Source organism: Tubulanus polymorphus, chromosome 7, assembly GCF_964204645.1.
Source record: "Tubulanus polymorphus chromosome 7, tnTubPoly1.2, whole genome shotgun sequence".
Lineage (NCBI taxonomy): Eukaryota > Metazoa > Nemertea > Palaeonemertea > Tubulaniformes > Tubulanidae > Tubulanus > Tubulanus polymorphus.
This window is the reverse complement of record NC_134031.1, coordinates 21,174,968-21,196,313: the sequence shown is the minus strand read 5'-3', so window position 1 is coordinate 21,196,313 and position 21,346 is coordinate 21,174,968. Positions and strand designations below refer to the sequence as shown.

Genomic DNA, 21,346 nt, shown 5'->3' with positions numbered 1-21,346 from the left:
TACTCTGTCGGGACACAGTACTCCGTCGGTACATAGTACTCCGTCGGTACACAGTACTCTGTCGGGTCACAGTACTCTGTCGGTACACAGTACTCTGTCGGTACACAGTACTCTGTCGGTACACGGTACCAGGGGCGGATCCAGACCGTATTAGCCGTATTGCCCAATACGGTCTAGAATTTTTAAGTGCCCTTCGAAATTTCACCGGCAATATTTTTGACGGCATTATTTCAGCAACCGCTAATTCCGTGTCCGTAATCCGGGCATAATTATAAAATTAATCGGTATATACTGCTGCCGAGAAAGTGAGGAGAGATAATCACATTTGTAAAGCCTTTAATCATGATAAATTAAAATGGGCACTTTCCTTTTGCAAGGGGCACTCATGCTTTAGATGAGGGCACCTTGTCCTTCCTTGTCTTACAGGGAGGGCTAAAGGGGCACTCGTACTTTAGAAGAGGGCACTATACGCGGAAAATGTTGAAGAAAAGGGCACTTTTTTGCCTAATTTTTTTAAAATTTTAGGGGCACTTTTGGTTTGGAAGATGGCACACGACATAAGGATAAATGTGAAGACGAGGCAATTTTTGCCGATTGTTAACAATGAAGGGGCACTTAGCCGTATTCTGTATAATTGTTAAGGGGCACTTTTAAAGATTATAGGGGCACTAGGCGAAGTTGGCTACAACCATTCTTTCATGGGTTCGCCAGCTTCATTTTTTATCCGCATGTGTTGAAATCTTGTCTCGGATTCGTTTATTCTGGATTGCTCTGCTAGCCTCTAGAAGCCCTCTAAAAGCCTTTAAATGGTACCATATTTTCAAAATTTTCCGGGGGTGGGCCCCCAGACGGCTCCTCTAAGGACTTCGCGCCTTCGGCGCTCGCATTGAACTGGATACTGGGTGTGCCCTAAGATCAGAAAGGTGCCCTTAAATTACCTTCCAATACTGTCTACCCATCCCCCTGGATCCGCCCCTGGGTACTCTGTCGGGTCACGGTACTCCGTCCGGTACACAGTACTCCGTCCGGTACACTATACTCCGTCGGGACACAGTACTCCGTCGGTACACAGTACTCCGTCGGTACACAGTACTCCGTCGGGACACAGTACTTCGTCGGGACACAGTACTCTGTCGGTACACAGTACTCCGTCGGGACACAGTACTCCGTCGGGACACAGTACTCCGTCCGGTACACAGTACTCCGTCGGGACACAGTACTCTGTCGGTACACGGTACTCCGTCGATAAGCAGTACTCTGTCGGTACACAGTACTCCGTCGGGACACAGTACTCCGTCCGGTACACAGTACTCCGTCGGGACACAGTACTCCGTCGGGACACAGTACTCCGTCGGGTCACGGTACTCTGTCGGGACACGGTACTCTGTCGGGTCACGGTACTCTGTCGGGTCACGGTACTCTGTCGGTACACAGTACTCCGTCGGGACACAGTACTCCGTCGGGACACAGTACTCTGTCGGTACACAGTACTCTGTCGGTACACGGTACTCCGTCGATACACGGTACTCTGTCGGGACACAGTACTCCGTCGGGACACAGTACTCTGTCGGTACACAGTACTCCGTCGGTACACAGTACTCCGTCGGGACACAGTACTCCGTCGGGACACAGTACTCCGTCGGGACACAGTACTCCGTCGTTACACAGTACTCCGTCGGGACACAGTACTCTGTCGGGACAGAGTACTCCGTCGGGACACAGTACTCCGTCGGTACACAGTACTCCATCGGTACACAGTACTCCGTCGGGACACAGTACTCCGTCGGGACACAGTACTCCGTCGGTACACAGTACTCCGTCGGTACACAGTACTCCGTCGGTACACAGTACTCTGTCGGGACACTAGGGTTTCTGCGTTCATTAAACAGGCCAACACTCGTCAGTGTTTGTTTCTTGGTAATTTTAGTGCCCTGGGGCCAGTTCGATGGGTGAAGACTGATTCTATTGGCTAATACATTCAAACTAAATCGTTTAATCCGCATCGGCTTAATCCGAATTTTGGTCTAATCCGGATAATATTTACAGTCATTTTAATCATTAATATACACGAAAATGACTTTTAAATCCGGATTTGCCGTAAAACGGATGAATTTTGTTGGTCCCAATGATCGGAATTAGGGAGATTCTATCATACCATTAATTTACTCTCCTTATATAAAGCTCTAATGTTGGTACAGTTATTAATTTCTAACAAACTAGTGTTGAGTGATGAATGAAATTTGACTTAAGAAAAATCTGTATTCCTCACATGCCGCAGTAAAATAGCAAGACTGCATCAAATTACAACCGTTCAGTGCTGCCCCTATGAATAACGATAGCGGAATTTCTGTGAACTAAAGTAGTAATTACGGAAACCTCGAAACGAATGATTAGATTGGTAAAGAGCGTGGTTTTCATTAGAATAAATTCTTTGAATATTGCGTAGAATTCAAAACCTAATCTAATCGAAAAGAAGCCGAGACCTGCAATCGACTGGTTGCCATTTCTACTTGCGAATGCAGGTGGCGGTGACCAGTCTACCGGCGGGAATCCCAATCTGAGGTACACTATGACGCAATATCAAAATGGCGTGCTTTACCATAACACGAAATTAAGCAAAAACCTCACCTAAACATTGCCACCCTCCTTCCCGACCCCTGAAATCAGTATTTCAATATTTGGTAAGTGTTTGTAACATTGGTTTAAATGGCGAAAAATATTCCATCTCAGATATTGTGGGAAATCATATTATTTCAGAGTCACATCCTACAAACAAACGGTGCACATGGTCGGTGGCGCTCAGTCAAGCATGACGTCATTCCATCCTGATATTTCTAGATCACGATGGGCTTCATCTCGCTGTGTTGTAATGAATTTGTTCTAAAATGATTCCATCGACTGATTTAATCAAACAGTGTAAGTTTATTTCATCTGTCGCTTAACCTATAGGCCTATTAATCGCAGTCAAACATGTGGGACACCAACATCCTCCCATGGGAGGGATTTGAACCTGATGACATCGCTTGCTACACTCAGCCACGGCACGAACCCCTGCCACACTAGACCGGGTGCGCAGGTACATGCGCAGCTTTACCGCGCGAAATCTTGCGGCACCAAACAGATTGCTCGTTAATCGCTGAGGTAAATTTCACGGAAGAACTATAAATGGCAAAACCTGGGCTCAAATAAAACTGAATTTCTGATTGGCTATTAATGACATCATCTAAGCTGCGCGTGTAGCTGCTGCGCACTAGGTCTAGTGTGGCAGGGTTTCGTACCGTGGCATTCTGGATCGAGTCCCTGCCGCAGGAGGATTGATGCCTCTACTTGCCTCCATTCGTCTGTGATATTGATGAGGATGATCATCATCGGTTTCAGAAACAGATAATATTTAAACTGTTCATTTTTTCATTACCTTTTTGTTTATATTTCATGTTCAACTCTAGATGCAAAACCTAAACTGTGGATAGAAAAACCCCGTGAATAAACGAACTGCAGATTTGAGTGAACAATCTAATTTGTAAGTTTTAGATTTTAGATTTGATATTTCTGCAGTTATTTCTAAGGAAAGAAAACAATCTTAGATTTGTCTATTATAGGTATCACTTCAACATGTTCAACGGGAATTTTGATTCAGCACAGGAAAACAAGAATCACTCTCAGATTCAGCACAGGACAACAAGGAATCAGTGTTTCACAATCAGACTTTTTTGGTTTTGCGCCGGACATCGGGAATCATTCTTGGATTCAGCACAGGACAACAAGGAATCAGTGTTTTACTACCAGACTTTTTTTGATTTAGCACAGGACATCGGGAATCACTCTTGGATTCAGCATGACATCAGGAATCACTATAGCCTATGTGGAAATTCAAGATAAGTTACATTTATTTATCGGTGGTTGAATTGATTTTAAGGGACTAATTTTATATTGTTTGTTATAAACCATGTTTTGAAATGAAATCTCAGAAACCTGTTGCATTTATTCAATCATTTCAAATTTCTTTTGGTGAATATTTGGCTATAATCAGTTCATGGTTGGGATTGTTATTTCTGTAAGCGGGTTTACAGGTTTTCTAAATTGTGATCAACTCAAATGTTATTTCTAATCAATATGAAACTGGTTCCTGATGTCAATAATACAACTGTTATCAATCATGTTCCTTCTTGATAATCAGATCATGTGTATCTTAAGAGTTAGAATTTCTATAGATTAAACTGCTGTACTTATTTCATACTGATTGTACAGTTACAGATACATGTAACATTGTGTACCGATACTGAGATACAGATCACTGCATTACTTCATCCTGTGATTGAACAGTGATTTAATGTTCTTTCATCTTCATTAGATTCCCATCCATCTAACTAAAACATCAGAACATTCAACTCACCTAACCACGGGATTTAGGGAGGGTGGGTAGGGTTGGGGGGAGGGAAGGGGTAGAGGGAGGGAGGGTTGGGGTGGGGGACGGTGGGAGGGAAGGGGTCTGGGAGGAAGGGTGGGAGAGATGGGGTGAGGGAGGGCGGGAGGGAAGGGGTGTGGGAGGGAGGGCGGGAGGGAAGGGGTCCGAGAGGGCAGGAGGGAAGGGGTCCGGGAGGGATGGGGTCCCGGAGGGTGGGAGGGATGTAGGGGTGGTGGTAGGACTTGGGAGGGTGGGAGGGATGTAGGGGTGGTGGTAGGACTTTGGAGGGAGGGATATATGGTGGGGCTTTAGGGTTTAGGTACAAGTACAGGTGGTTTAGTCGTAGTTTTAGTCTTGAAGTTCAGGATATTTCAGAAAATGTGTCCCATCTTTTTATTATTCTAAGAAAGGATTAATCATTATGAAACACGTGACTGCAACATGTCATGTTTCAGTTGTTATGCATGACAAGCTGTATAACCATCGGCCAATCGGACTCGTTCTATTTTACTAGTTGTTATTTCTATGAGACCCGGGTTTGATCCCCGGTGAGTGCGCACGTAATTTCACCGTCACTTCTCTCAATCGTTATGAGATAATTGCCCCCAGATTTTTGAATTGGGACGTTTCAAATTTTAGGGCCATTATTTAATGTGGTCAGGAATGAGAGATATTTTTTGAATGATCACAAACTGCTCCTTGGCTCCGATCAAAAAACGGTTTCATTAATAATTGAATGAAACAACAATCATACGTAATAATTACTGTTGATATCTGGCGGTTTACTGATACATTTCCAGCTGAAAGATGTATTTTCTTCTGTGCTATTTTAAAAACGGCTGTAAATACTGAGAACTGTATAGGACGACTTAGAAAATTATTGACGAGAGTCGAGATGCAGTTCACATTCATTGCTGCTTCCTCTTTTTTCTGCAGATTCTTAGACAGAGACCTACTCTTCATTTTTGGAAGAAGAGTATAGAACTTATTAGAATAAGTGATATGTTTTGTTATCACTTTTATGGATTTTCAGACACACTTCTTCATTTGCCTTCATGGCACAGTATATCACTATTCATAGATATCCTTAATAATTACTTATCCTTTTCAAAAAGATGGGACACAATTTCTGAAATAAACTGTACAATTTTTAGGTGGGACAAAGATTGACAAGGAGAGACTATTGTTCTATTATTATATTCATTTTAGAATAGGATAATATTCTATTTCTACCTGTGACTTATAATTCTATTCTAGACAGAATTTAAGGGGCTGCGAACTAATTATACTTCTATCAGGAAATATTTTACTGAATTTAAAAGCCATAAAAACAAATGATATTCAACCAGATGTAGTTGTAGTTTTTATAGTTAGGCTACGGCAATCTTCCTACTACAATGAGACTCTGATAAAGCGGGGGAGAGGTGTATCTAGTGTATTTTGCCATTTTTCACGATCATATCAGTTTATGAAAGTTATTTCATCCTCCGCTGTTATTTAAAATATTATCAGTGCTCGATCAATTTGTCAGTTTATGGCTTTTAGACTTCGATCAATGCATCATTTTCCGATAGACTCAAATTAGCCAGAATTATTTCAGACTTTATCAATTAGTACAAGATTTTGAGCCCATTCAGTGTAAACATAATTCTTTACTTTATTCTAGTGATGAGTGTTTAGTCCAATTCCCCTATTCAACATATGCAACGCTCAATTTCTCATGTTATTTGCTAATCAAACCAAAGCCATAAAACTGACTTACCTTTAACGAGGGCCATGAGCTATATTTACCCTCCGAGGTCACCAAATCAGAACCATAGACCAAACTTTGACTCTTTAGTCACCAAAACAGGGCTATGAACCAAACTTTGACTCTTTGGTCACTAAACCTGAGCCATGAACCAAACTTTGACTCTTTGGTCACCAAAACAGGGCTATGAACCAAAATTTGACTCTTTGGTCACCAAAACAGAGCTATAAACCAAACTTTGACTCTTTGGTCACCAAAACAGAGCTATGAACCAAACTTTGACTCTTTGGTCACCAAAACAGAGCTATGAACCAAACTTTGACTCTTTGGTCACTAAACCCGAGCCATGAACCAAACTTTGACTCTTTGGTCACCAAACCTGGGCTATGAACCAAACTTCGACGCTTAGGTCACCAAACCAAGGCCATAAATGAAAGATTTAGCGTTTTTTAAAGTTATTTCTGTTGCCCTCATGACTCAATATTTGAGAATGGAACAAATGACGTAGTTAATGAAAGATTCATCTGTATCAGTGTTGCTGCTGGTGCTGCTGCAGCTGCTGCTGCTGCAACTAACACAATCTTTTGCTCTTTGTCTCTAAAAGATTAAACTTGATCCCAGTCGGAACTGATGAGAATTTTAGTGAGACGACAAATAAGGAAAAGCCATATGAAAAAATGTAAAGCGAATGCGTGAATAAAATAAAACAGCATGAAATGCTGATATAAAGAGTGGGGTCCGAGAGCAATTCGAAGGTTTAGTGTCCTGCACGCTTAGCGAGCGGGCAGGGGTCTATTCCTACCTCGACTCAAGTGCTAAAAGTCAGAGAAAAGAGTAAAAACGAAAAATGGCAAATAAAGGAAAAATGGCTGGAGTTTGATTTGTTCCACTGGGTTTAAGTGTTAACTTGAAAAGACAATCGAACAGATTATTTAATGACGTATATATTTTGCATCAGCAGTTTAAAAACATTGACTTATAACTTTTATGAATAGGATTCCATAAACTACTTGCTTATATGAAACCTCTAGTAGAGAGTATTGAAATAGTCCACAATGGTTTCATTTAGTGACGTCATGTTGAATTGGTGAAGCAACATCAATAGCATTAATTGTTTTGATCTCAGCCATCATTCTTGTCCTTGGTTTGTGTTTGCCTTTCTCACGACATTTTGTGAGTGTGGAGGTTTGGTTCGGGTTTATTTCCTTGGTTCGGGTGAACCCTCCATATACGTCCCCCTACCTTACAACATTAAGTTCCTCGGGTTTAGTTTGATGTTTTGTAGATGAAACCTCTACAACTAAAACTCGCATCATTTGATGAAATGAAATCTGTTTACAGACGACTGCTGCAACTTGTCGTGAAACTGAGATATATTGTGAATACTTATTAGAGGGAGTAGAAATAATAGGAATAATTTGATGAAATTGATAAAGAAATCATCTGTAAAAATGAAGCCATGTGATTTTCAAGACCAACCCAGGCATATGATCATTTGAGGTCATCTGAATGCCTCCAAAATGTGTAGAGAAAGTATCTGTGAGTCCCATCAATGATGCAATTGATTAAGGATTTTGATTTATAAATGAAATTGATATGATCGTGAAAAATGGCAAATCGTTTTGTAGTTATTGTACAGATGAGTGGTGTGTGAAGAGGAGACAACAGAGTTGAGGAGGCATGATGGGAGGGCATTGAGGGAAGGCTACGTGGGAGGGCATTGAGGGTAGGCCAGGTGGGAGGGCATTGAGGGAGGGCCAGGTGGGAGGGCATTGAGGGAGGGGTCCAGGAGGGCGGGAGGGAAGGGGTCAGGGAGGGCGGGAGGGAAGGGGTTTGGGAGGGCGGGAGGGAAGGGGTCTGGGAGGGTCGGGTCGGGAGGTTAGATGAGTTAAAATGTTCTGATGTTTTAGTTAGATGGATGGGAATCTAATGAAGATGAAAGAACATTAAATCACTGTTCAATCACAGGATGAAGTAATGCAGTGATCTGTACTCTGTATCTGTACACAATGTTACATGTATCTGTAACTGTACAATCAGTATGAAATAAGTACAGCAGTTTAATCTACAGAAATCCTGTACTGTTTCTGTCTGATTGATTGATAATTTGAGATGTTACATTCTGCGCTATTGCCACTGATTATTGTTTCTTTTTCTTTTCAGGATGAAATGAATGCAATATAATTTACAATTTAAACAGGCTCATTTAAGGTAAGTATAAAACTGGTAATGAATTTCTCCACAGAATGCTTCACAGTCTCTGTTGATATTTTGAATTATTTTTGAACTAAAAATTACTGTTTTACTCTCAGTTACAGGATGAGATACACACCGCAGCAGCAGCAACAGCAGCACTGGCAGTAACCGCGGTACCAGCACCATGCAGCAACAGCGCCACCAGCAGCTGCAACAGCAGCACTGGCAGTACCCGCAGTACCAGCACCATGCAGCCACAGCGCCACCAGCAGCTGCAGCAGCAGCACTGGCAGTACCTGCAGTACCAGCACTATGCAGCCACAGCGCCACCACCAGCTGCAGCAGCAGCAGGTAAAACCTGTTTGGAAATTCATTATTTTTAGAGAACTGTTCTATATAAATTATTCTATCTGTTTATGTTTCCAGCATTCAATCACTCAAAGATCACGGCTTAGTTTGATTTTTTTGTGAAACTGCTCTTATTTCATAACAACTTAACTGACAATTTCTAAAATTTGTATTTAGGAGCTGAAATAACTGGAACCCTTGATAGAATCTGTGAACAGTAATCATTGGGAATTCACTTCACATTTGTTTAAGATGGACATCGCTTTAGATCCTCAAAACCAATACGGTACAGGTAAATATCTCTACAGATTCTAGTCTCTGTTTGACTGTACATTTATAAACTCATTTCCTGATTAGAAGCTACATTAATCAGTGAAGGCGAATTTTCAATCACTTCTATTCTGGTCAAAGTTCGAATCATCAAAATTATACAACTGTTGTATTCTAGGGTTTCAAATAAAGCTGAACTTGCAGTAAACATTGCGCTCTACAAATCAAACGAGTCAGAAGCGGTGAGTTTTATATCGATTTATTGCAGTAATTTGTGGTGATCTTCAAATCAAGTCCAGAAAATGATGTTTTGATCGGTCAATGTTGGCAGGTATCAACGTTTTACTTGAGGACGCAGTCTAAAGCTACCATCAAACCTCTCAGAAATCTGCATATACTCGACACATTGTGATAAACTACTCATTAACCCGGTAGGTTTTCTGTCAATTGAACACAAACAAGTTGCAGTTTCTATCTATTTCATTAACCATTTTCTGGCATAATTTTCTCTTTCCAGAATGCAATACGCCCAACACTTTTTGGAACTGGAGAAATTAAAAATATTCACCTTCAAAGAGTAAAGAAGCTCTAGTTGCTGAAGCTGCTGCTATCGTTTTAAGAATTTATTTTCTCAGAAAATCATCAGTTCTCTTAACTTCATGACATTATTACTGTTGGAAGTGAAATCCTGCTAGATGGCACTGAACTTATCTGATATGAGTTTAGAAATGGTGAGTATTTCATCACTGCACTGTGCTCTAATTTCATAATATTCTAACATTTAATTATTCTGTACAGAATTTTTATGTGTGATTCTCCGGGAAGCAGTGCGGCTGATGCTGCTGCAGCTGCTGCTGCTTAATTCTGCTCAACACAAGTTTGAAAATGATTGATTTTCTAATAGAATTTAGCCCCAATTTCAGACTGCTATAAATACATTACTTAGTATTTTCATAGTATAATGATTTTTTGCAGCATGAAATTTGTCCAATAGAACAGTTTGAAAAGTGATCGAAGATTGAATAATGGTGTTGAATTATCTAGAATTATAAGGTGATTATAAATTCTAGTTACCGAATTATGTCATGAAAACAATTCCCACTTGACTGTTAATTCAATCGAACATTTTCTATGTAATATTTTCTCTATTCTAGGACAAAGTGGGGATCGGGACCAATTTGCCATTTGACAGGGACAGCGACCAACCATCTACCTGGAGCCAAATGAATATTGTTTATCTGTGCCGACCGGCACGGGCAGCCTAGGGTACAGTTTCACGAACCAATTGCGTTCAAACATTTTATTTTGAACGAAAAAGTAAATCCCAAGTTGAAATTGATTCATCCTTTCTCTGTGAAACTGGACACTCGCTATTCAGTGTGCGAAACTGCAGCATCTAAATCTGATTGAAACCCTCGCATCATAAACCAAATCCTACCGAGGGTACGGTTTCACATATACAGATTAGTTATCAAAGATCAACAAAAAAGATCTTTTTGTGAGATTTGATCCAGATTAAATTTCTTCACAAATTCAGTTAAAAAATGCATCGTTTTTTGTGGAACTGCGACCCCTGGTGTCCACTCGAGGAATTCATTTTTTCTTTCTTACTCTGGTATGCGAGGGTTTCAATTCGATGGTCCAACTACTATTCTTAAAAGGGCAGGGTCCAGTTCCACAGTTGTTGAGTTAAGATTTAATTCTGGGCCCAGTTTCACAAAAAGGATTAAGGCCTAAATCGATTTAAGATAAAGTGAATTAATGAAGAAATTAAACCGATTTAAGAGTTAAACCTTTTTGTGAAACTGGGCCCTGGGGTAACTTATTGAAAATGAATTAACTTTAACTCGGAGTTAACTCTAACACAACTGTGGAACTGCGTCCGGGTGTGTTACATGACAATGAGGAATAAATATAGATAATTGTTGCTGTAAGTCGTGTGTGCGTTATTTAATCATTTTTCGTGGCGGGGTCGAACCCAGGACACCTGTACATCCTCTATTCAGTATCAAGACCACTCTGAACCAGTATCAGTAATTACTGGTTCGAACCCGGGATACCCCTGTACATCCTCCATTCAACATCAGGACCAATCAGAATCAGTAATTACTTTTGTTAAGATATCAACATTTCACCGTACGGTGCTGCCTCTATGCTCATCTGTAGCGGGATTTTCATACACTAACGTTAGTCAACTCTGGCAAGCAAGGGTTACGGAGTATAGCTGGACAGCACGACGATTGCCAGAGTTGACTTCAGTTAGTGTATGGAAATCCTGCTAACGATGAGCATAGCGGCAGCACCGTACGGTCGGGACACCCGTGTACATCCTCCATTCAGCATCAGGACAACTTGGACCACTACTGAGTTCGAACCCGGGACACCCCTGTACATCATCTAATCAGCATCTGGACCACTCTGAGTCAGTATCAGTAATTACTGGTTCTCGAACCCGGGACACAACCCTGTACATCCTCCATTCAGCATCAGGACAACTTGGACCACTACTCAGTTCGAACCCTGGACACCCCTGTACAAAGACCACTCTGAACCAGTATCAGTAATTACTTGGTTCGAACGCGGGACACCCCGTACCCATTATGACGCGATTAGACACGTGTTCGATGGTCGTCCTCATTCAGAAGATGAATTTAATTGTGAAACATGGTCATATCCAGGAATGTTTAAACCCGGCGATCAATGTCTCGACTAAAACCGTGTCTATATCGATATTTGTACTGTTAATCGTCGTATTCATCTTCTTTACGATAACCTACAACGATACGATTTCAAACTGTGTTGTTCTACCCGTACTCGTAGTAGGCCTAACTACCAATTTCACGTTGTTTGGAGCCATTTTAGGACAGTGTAACTTCAACCTAGAGCGATTTCACCCACCCCGAGTGCTACTTGATAAAAGTTCCTGTGTATCAAGTTTAATCGTAATCGGTCCATTGGGCCAAGAGATATAGATATTTATCTAAAGCGACACCTATGGAAAAGAGTGGAAATTGTTGCATACCAACCTTAAAATAGATATTGTGGTTTTTATATATATTGAATAATGTCACCAACTCTTTTATTCATTTAGAAATAAACTACTGTATTGAGCGAAGTATCTTTTAAATAAAGTGGCCTCCACTAGATAAAGCAAATATTTGTGTTCAAAATATATAAGTTAGTATAGAATCTATTGACCAAAAAATAACCCGAGTCAAACAGATGATCATCGTACTACAAATACCTCGCTGGGCCAAAAATTAGCCCCAACCTGAGGCACTAACCCTAACCCTAGATCGATAAACCTAGCAGGACTCGAACCTGCGCCCTCCAGCATGCCAGCCGAGCACGCTAACCACTAGACCGCTGAGTTCTGATGGCTGACCTGGTTTGTGAATATGGTTGGTCAGTGTGGTACAAGGCCAACACTAGGGTTTCGGCGTTTATTAAACAGGCCAACACTAGGGTTTCTACGTTTATTAAACAGGCCAACACTAGGGTTTCTACGTTTATTAAACAGGCCAACACTAGGGTTACTGAGTTCATTAATCAGGCCAACACTAGGGTTACTGCGTTTATTAAACAGGCCAACACTAGGGTTTCTACGTTTATTAAACAGGCCAACACTAGGGTTTCTACGTTTATTAAACAGGCCAACACTAGGGTTTCTGCGTTTATTAAACAGGCCAACACTCGTCAGTGTTTGTTTCTTGGTAATTTTTGTGCCCTGGGGCCAGTTCGATGGGCGAAGACTGATTCTATTGGCTAATACAGTCAAACTAAATCGTTTAATCCGCATCGACCGAATTTTGGTCTAATCCGGATAATATATACAGTCAATTTAATCATTAATATACACGAAAATGACTTTTAAATCCGGATTTGCCGTAAAACGGATGAATTTTGTTGGTCCCAATGATCGGAATTAGGGAGATTCTATCATACCATTAATTTACTCTCCTTATATAAAGCTCTAATGTTGGTACAGTTATTAATTTCTAACAAACTAGTGTTGAGTGATGAATGAAATTTGACTTAAGAAAAATCTGTATTCCTCACATGCCGCAGTAAAATAGCAAGACTGCATCAAATTACAACCGTTCAGTGCTGCCCCTATGAATAACGATAGCGGAATTTCTGTGAACTAAAGTAGTAATTACGGAAACCTCGAAACGAATGATTAGATTGGTAAAGAGCGTGGTTTTCATTAGAATAAATTCTTTGAATATTGCGTAGAATATAAAACCTAATCTAATCGAAAAGATGCCGAGACCTGCAATAGACTGGTTGCCATTTCTACCTGCGAATACAGGTGGCGGTGACCAGTCTACCGGCGGGAATCCCAATCTGAGGTACACTATGACGCAATATCAAAATGGCGTGCTTTACCCTAACACGAAATTAAGCAAAAACCTCTCCTAATACAAACATTGCCACCCTCCTTCCCGACCCCTGAAATCAGTATTTCAATATTTGGTAAGTGTTTGTAACGTTGGTTTAAATGGCGAAAAATATTCCATCTCAGATATTGCGGGAAATCATATTATTTCAGGTACATCCTACAAACGGTGCACTTGGACTGGTGGCGCTCAGTCAAGCATGACGTCATTCCATCCTGATATATCTAGACCACGATGGGCTTCATCTCGCTGTGTTGTAATGAATTTGTTCTAAAATGATTCCATCGACTGATTACATAAAACAGTGAAAACAGTGTAAGTTTATTTCATCTGTCGCTTAACCTATAGGCCTATTAATCGCACTCCAAACATGTGGGACACCAACATCCTCCCATGGGAGGGATTTGAACCTGATGACATCGCTTGCTACACTCAGCCACGGCACGAACCTTTGCCACACTAGACCGGGTGCGCAGCTTTACCGCGTGAAATCTTGCGGCACCAAACAGATTGCTCGTTAATCGCTGAGGTAAATTTCACAGAAGATCTATAAATGGGTAAACCCGGGCTCAAATAAAACTGAATTTCTGATTGGCTATTAATGACATCATCTAAGCTGCGCGTGTAGCTGCTGCGCACTAGGTCTAGTGTGGCAGGGTTTCGTACCGTGGCAATCTGGATGCCATCAGGTTCGAGTCCCTGCCGCAGGAGGATTGATGCCTCTACTTGCCTCCATTCGTCTGTGATATTGATGATGATGATCATCATCGGTTTCAGAAACAGATAATATTTAAACTGTTCGTTTTTTCATTACTTTCTTGTTTATATTTCATGTTGAACTCAAGATGCAAAACCTAAACTGTGGATAGAAAAACCCCGTGAATAAACGAACTGCAGATTTGAGCGAACAATCTAATTTGTAAGTTTGAATTTTAGATTTGATATTTCTGCAGTTATTTCTAAGGAAAGAAAACAATCTTAGATTTGTCTATTATAGGTATCACTTCAACATGTTCAACGGGAATTTTGATTCAGCACAGGAAAACAAGAATCACTCTTAGATTCAGCACAGGACAACAAGGAATCAGTGTTTCACAATCAGACTTTTTTGGTTTTGCGCCGGACATCGGGAATCATTCTTGGATTCAGCACAGGACAACAAGGAATCAGTGTTTTACTACCAGACTTTTTTTTGATTTAGCACAGAACATCGGGAATCACTCTTGGATTCAGCATGACATCAGGAATCACTATAGCCTATGTGGAAATTCAAGATAAGTAACATTAATCTTTATTTATCGGTTGTTGAATTGATTTTAAGGGACCAATTTTATATTGTTCGTTATAAACCATGTTTTGAAATGAAATCTCAGAAACCTGTCACAGTTATTCAATCATTTCAAATTTCTTTTGGTGAATATTTGGCTATAATCAGTTCATGGTTGGGATTGTTATTTCTGTAAGCGGGTTTACAGGTTTTCTAAATTGTGATCAACTCAAATGTTATTTGTAATCAATATGAAACTGGTTCCTGATGTCAATAATACAACTGTTATCAATCATGTTCCTTCGTGATAATCAGATCATGTGTATCTTGAGAGTTAGAATTTCTATAGATTAAACTGCTGTACTTATTTCATACTGATTGTACAGTTACAGATACATGTAACATTGCATTGTGTACAGATACAGAGTACAGATCACTGCATTACTTCATCCTGTGATTGAACAGTGATTTAATGTTCTCTCATCTTCATTAGATTCCCATCCATCTAACTAAAACATCAGAACATTTCAACTCATCTAACCACGGGGTTTGGGGAGGGTGGGTAGGGTTGGGGGGAGGGACGGTGGGAGGGAAGGGGTCTGGGAGGAAGGGTGGGAGGGATGGGGTGAGGGAGGGCGGGAGGGATGGGGTGAGGGAGGGCGGGAGGGATGGGGTTTGGGAGGGTGGGAGGGATGGGGTTTGGGAGGGTTGGAGGGATGTAGGGGTGGTGGTAGGACTTGGGAGGGTGGGAGGGATGTAGGGGTGGTGGTAGGACTTTGGAGGGAGGGATATAGGGTGGGGCTTTAGGGTTTAGGTACAGGTACAGGTGGTTTAGTCGTAGTTTTAGTCTTGAAGTTCAGGATATTTCAGAAAATGTGTCCCATCTTTTTATTATTCTAAGAAAGGATTAATCATTATGAAACACGTGACTGCAACATGTCATGTTTCAGTTGTTATGCATGACAAGCTGTATAAGCATCGGCCAATTGGACTCGTTCTATTTTACTGGTTGTTATTTCTATGAGACCCGGGTTTGATCCCCGGTGAGTGCGCACGTAATTTCACTGTCACTTCTCTCAATCGTTATGAGATAATTGCCCCCAGATGAGAGATATTTTTTGAATGATCACAAACTGCTCCTTGGCTCCGATCAAAACATGGTTTCATTAATAATTCAATGAAACAACAATCATACGTAATAATTACTGTTGATATCTGGCGGTTTACTGATACATTTCCAGCTGAAAGATGTATTTTCTTCTGTGCTATTTTAAAAACGGCTGTAAATACTGAGAACTGTATAGGACGACTTAGAAAATTGTTGACGAGAGTCGAGATGCAGTCACATTCATCGCTGCTTCCTCTTTTTTCTGCAGATTCTTAGACAGAGACCTACTCTTCATTTTTGGAAGAAGAGTATAGAACTCATTAGAATAAGTGATATGTTTTGTTATCACTTTTATGGATTTTCAGACACACTTCTTCGTTTGCCTTCATGGCACAGTATATCACTATTCGTAGATATCCTTAATAATAAGTTTCCTTTTCAAAAAGATGGGACACATTTTCTGAAATAAGCTGTACAATTTTTAGGTGGGACAAAGATTGACACGGAGAGACTATTGTTCTATTATTATATTCATTTTAGAATAGGATAATATTCTATTTCTACCCTGTGACTTATAATTCTATTCTAGACAGAATTTAAGGGGCTGCGAACTAATTATACTTATATCACGAAATATTTTACTGAATTTAAAAGCTGTAAAAACAAATGATATTCAACCAGATGTAGTTTTTACAGTTAGGCTACGACAATCTTCCTACTACAATGAGACTCTGATAAAGCGTAGGGGAGGTGTATCTAGTGTATTTTGCCATTTTTCACAATCATATCAGTTTATGAAAGTTATTTCATCCTCCGCTGTTATTTAGAATTTTATCAGTGCTTGATCAATTTGTCAGTTTATAGCTTTTAGACTTGGTCACTAAACCTGAGCTATGAACCAAACTTTGACTCTTTGGTCACTAAACCTGGGCTATGAACCAAACTTTGACACTTAGGTCACTAAACAAAGACCATGAATGAAAGATTTAACGTTTTTTAAAGTTATTTCTGTTGCCTTCATGACTCAATATTTGAGAATGGAACAAATGACGTAGTTAATGAAAGATCCATCTGTATCAGTGTTGCTGCTGGTGCTGCTGCAGCTGCTGCTGCTGCTGCTGGTGCAACTAACACAACCTTTTGCTGTTTGTCTCTAAAAGATTAAACTTGATCCCAGTCGGAACTGATGAGAATTTTAGTGAGACGACAAATAAGGAAAAGCCATATGAAAAAATGTAAAGCGAATGCGTGAATAAAATAAAACAGCATGAAATGCTGATATAAAGAGTGGGGTCCGAGAGCAATTCGAAGGTTTAGTGTCCTGCACGCTTAGCGAGCGGGCAGGGGTCTATTCCTACCTCGACTCAAGTGCTAAAAGTCAGAGAAAAGAGTAAAAACGAAAAATGGCAAATAAAGGAAAAATGGCTGGAGTTTGATTTGTTCCACTGGGTTTAAGTGTTAACTTGAAAAGACAATCGAACAGATTATTTAATGACGTATATATTTTGCATCAGCAGTTTAAAAACATTGACTTATAACTTTTATGAATAGGATTCCATAAACTACTTGCTTATATGAAACCTCTAGTAGAGAGTATTGAAATAGTCCACAATGGTTTCATTTAGTGACGTCATGTTGAATTGGTGAAGCAACATCAATAGCATTAATTGTTTTGATCTCAGCCATCATTCTTGTCCTTGGTTTGTGTTTGCCTTTCTCACAACATTTTGTGAGTGTGGAGGTTTGGTTCGGGCTTATTCTTTGGTTCGGGTGAACCCTCCATATACGTCCCCCTACCTTACAACATTAAGTTCCTCAGGTTTGGTTTGATGTTTTGTAGATGAAACCTCTACAACTCAAACTCGCATCATTTGATGAAATGAAATCTGTTTACAGACGACTGCTGCAACTTGTCGTGAAACTGAGATATATTGTGAATACTTATTAGAGGGAGTAGAAATAATAGGAATAATTTGATGAAATTGATAAAGAAATCATCTGTAAAAATGAAGCCATGTGATTTTCAAGACCAACCCAGGCATATGATCATTTGAAGTCATCTGAATGCCTCCAAAATGTGTAGAGACAGTATCTGTGAGTCCCATCAATGATGCAATTGATTAAGGATTTTGATTTATAAATGAAATTGATATGATCGTGAAAAATGGCAAATCGTTTTGTAGTTATTGTACAGATGAGTGGTGTGTGAAGAGGAGACAACAGAGTTGAGGAGGCATGATGGGAGGGCATTGAGGGAAGGCTACGTGGGAGGGCATTGAGGGAGGGCTAGGTGGGAGGGCATTGAGGGAGGGAGGAAGGGAGGGAGGGAAGGGGTATCGGACGGTGGGAGGGAAGGGGTCCGGGAGGGCGGGAGGGAAGGGGTCCGGGAGGGAAGGGGTTTGGGAGGGCGGGAGGGAAGGGGTTTGGGAGGGCGGGAGGGATGGGGTCTGGGAGGGTCGGGTCGGGAGGTTAGATGAGTTAAAATGTTATGATGTTTTAGTTAGACGGATGAGAATCTAATGAAGATGAAAGAACATTAAATCACTGTTCAATCACAGGATGAAGTAATGCAGTGATCTGTACTCTGTATCTGTACACAATGTTACATGTATCTGTAACTGTTCAATCAGTATGAAATAAGTACAGCAGTTTAATCTACAGAAATCCTGTACTGTTTCTGTCTGATTGATTGATAATTTGAGATGTTACATTCTGCTCTATTGTCACTGATTATTGTTTCTTTTTCTTTTCAGAATGAAATGAATCCAATAGAATTTACAATCTAAACAGGCTCATTTAAAGGTAAGTACAAAACTGGTAATGAATTTCTCCACAGAATTCTTCACAGTCTCTGTTGATATTTTGAATTATTTTTTAACTAAAAATTACAGTTTTACTCTCAGTTACAGGATGAGATACACACCGCAGCAGCAGCAGCAACAGCAGCACTGGCAGTACCCGCATAACCAGCACCATGCAGCAACAGCGCCACCAGCAGCTGCAACAGCAGCACTGGCAGTACCTGCAGTACCAGCACCATGCAGCAACAGCGCCACCAGCAGCTGCAACAGCAGCAGTAGCAGTACCCGCAGTACCAGCACCATGCAGCAACAGCGCCACCAGCAGCTGCAACAGCAGCAGTAGCAGTACCCGCAGTACCAGCACCATGCAGTAACAGCGCCACCACCAGCTGCAACAGCAGCAGTAGCAGGTAAAACCTGTTTGGAAATTCATTATTTTTAGAGAACTGTTCTATATAAATTATTCTATCTGTTTATGTTTCCAGCATTCAACCGCTCAAAGATCACGGCTTAGTTTGATTTTTTTGTGAAACTGCTCTTATTTCATAACAACTTAACTGACAATTTCTAAAATTTGTATTTAGGAGCTGAAATAACTGGAACCCTTGATAGAATCTGTGAACAGTAAACATTGGGAATTCACTTCACATTTGTTTAAGATGGACATCGCTTTAGATCCTCAAAACCAATACGGTACCGGTAAATATCTCTACTGATTCTAGTCTCTGTTTGACTGTACATTTATAAACTCATTTCCTGATTAGAAGCTACATTAATCAGTGAAGTTGAAATTTCAATCACTTCTATTCTGGTCAGAGTTCGAATCATCAAAATTATACAACTGTTGTATTCTAGGGTCTAAAATAAAGCTGAACTTGCAGTAAACATTGCGCTCTACAAATCAAACGAGTCAGAAGCGGTGAGTTTTATATCGATTTATTGCAGTAATTTGTGGTGATCTTCAAATCAAGTCCAGAAAATGATGTTTTGATCGGTCAATGTTGGCAGGTATCAACGTTTTACTTGAGGACGCAGTCTAAAGCTACCATCAAACCTCTCAGAAATCTGCATATATTCGACACATTGTGATAAACTACTCATTAACCTGGTAGGTTTTCTGTCACAAACAAGTTGCAGTTTCTATCTATTTCATTAACCATTTTCTGGCATAATTTTCTCTTTCCAGAATGCAATACGCCCAACACTTTTTGGAACTGGAGAAATTGAAAATATTCATCTTCAAAGAGTAAAGAAGCTCTAGTTGCTGAAGCTGCTGCTATCGTTTTAAGAATTTATTTTCTCAGAAAATCATCAGTTCTCTTAACTTCATGACATTATGACTGTTGGAAGTGAAATCCTGCTAGATGGCACTGAACTAATCTGAAATGGTGAGTCTTTCATCACTCCACTGTGTTCTAATTTCATAATATTCTAACATAATTATTCTGTACAGAATTTTTATGTGTGATTCTCAGGAAAGCAGTGCTGCTGCTGCTGCTGCTGCTGCTGCTGCTGCTGCTGCTGCTGCTGCTGCTGCTGCTGCTGCTGCTGCTGCTGCTGCTGCTGCTGCTGCTGCTGCTGCTGCTGCTGCTGCTGCTGCTGCTGCTGCTGCTGCTGCTGCTGCTGCTGCTGCTGCTGCTGCTGCTGCTGCTGCTGCTGCTGCTGCTGCTGCTGCTGCTGCTGCTGCTGCTGCTGCTGCTGCTGCTGCTGCTGCTGCTGCTGCTGCTGCTGCTGCTGCTGCTGCTGCTGCTGCTGCTGCTGCTGCTGCTGCTGCTGCTGCTGCTGCTGCTGCTGCTGCTGCTGCTGCTGCTGCTGCTGCTGCTGCTGCTGCTGCTGCTTAATTAAAAAAACTTTCAAACTTGTGTTGAGCATAATTAAGCAGCAGCAGCAGCAGCAGCTGCTGCTGCTGCTTAATTATGCTCAACACAAGTTTGAAAATGATTGATTTTCTAATAGAATTTAGCCCCAATTTCAGACTGCTATAAATACATTACTTAGTATTTTCATAGTATAATGATTTTTTGCAGCATGAAATTTGTCCAATAGAACAGTTTGAAAAGTGATCAAAGATTGAATAATGGTGTTGAAGTATCTAGAATTATAAGGTAATTATAAATTCTAGTTACCGAAATATGTCATGAAAACAATTCCCACTTGACTGTTAATTCAATCGAACATTTCCAATGTCATATTTGCTGACACAGGTTTTCTCTATTCTAGGACGAAGTGGGGATCGGGACCACTTTGCCATTTGACAGGGACAGCGACCAACCATCTACCTGGAGCCAAATAAATATTGTTTATCTGTGCCGACCGGCACGGGCAGCCTACTGTTTGTGATGGTTTGATAGACTGTGTATCACATATCCATAAAAACAATAGAGTCATCCCCTGATTCGTCTCTCAAAGCTGTGGTGTCATTTTTGCTAATAGAATAATAGCCTGACTCGGGCATAGAATATATAATTTAAACCCTGCTATATGCAAATTTAAAAGGCAAAATTCATTTATCAAGAATCAGAATCAAAATAATAAAAGTATAATGAAGAAATAACTAGAACAACCTATACACACAAAATAACAAAACCTCTCGACTTAGCACTGAACACTCGCTTTACTTTCCCAATTAACTTGTTTTTCCCTGTTTTCGTTATTCTTCAGACTTGATGATGGTCTCTACAGAGACTCCAAAATGTTGTGTCTTTTACTTCTATTAAGTTTCTATATAGTGGGTTTTAAAGTTTTAGTGAAAATTGAAATTGAAGATTAAATGTAGCTGTAAAGCAGCGATAACTGGTTGC

The 21,346-nt window shown here is 40.5% G+C and overlaps 1 long non-coding RNA gene across 1 annotated transcript; it reads left to right on the top strand.

Annotated features, from left to right (window-relative positions):
* Positions 1 to 19,822: 19,822 nt before the first annotated feature.
* LOC141908010 (uncharacterized) lies at positions 19,823 to 20,874 on the top strand. Its single transcript, XR_012619571.1, has 3 exons — positions 19,823 to 19,933; positions 20,573 to 20,650; positions 20,766 to 20,874. It is a non-coding gene; the product is annotated as an uncharacterized LOC141908010 (long non-coding RNA).
* Positions 20,875 to 21,346: the final 472 nt, after the last annotated feature.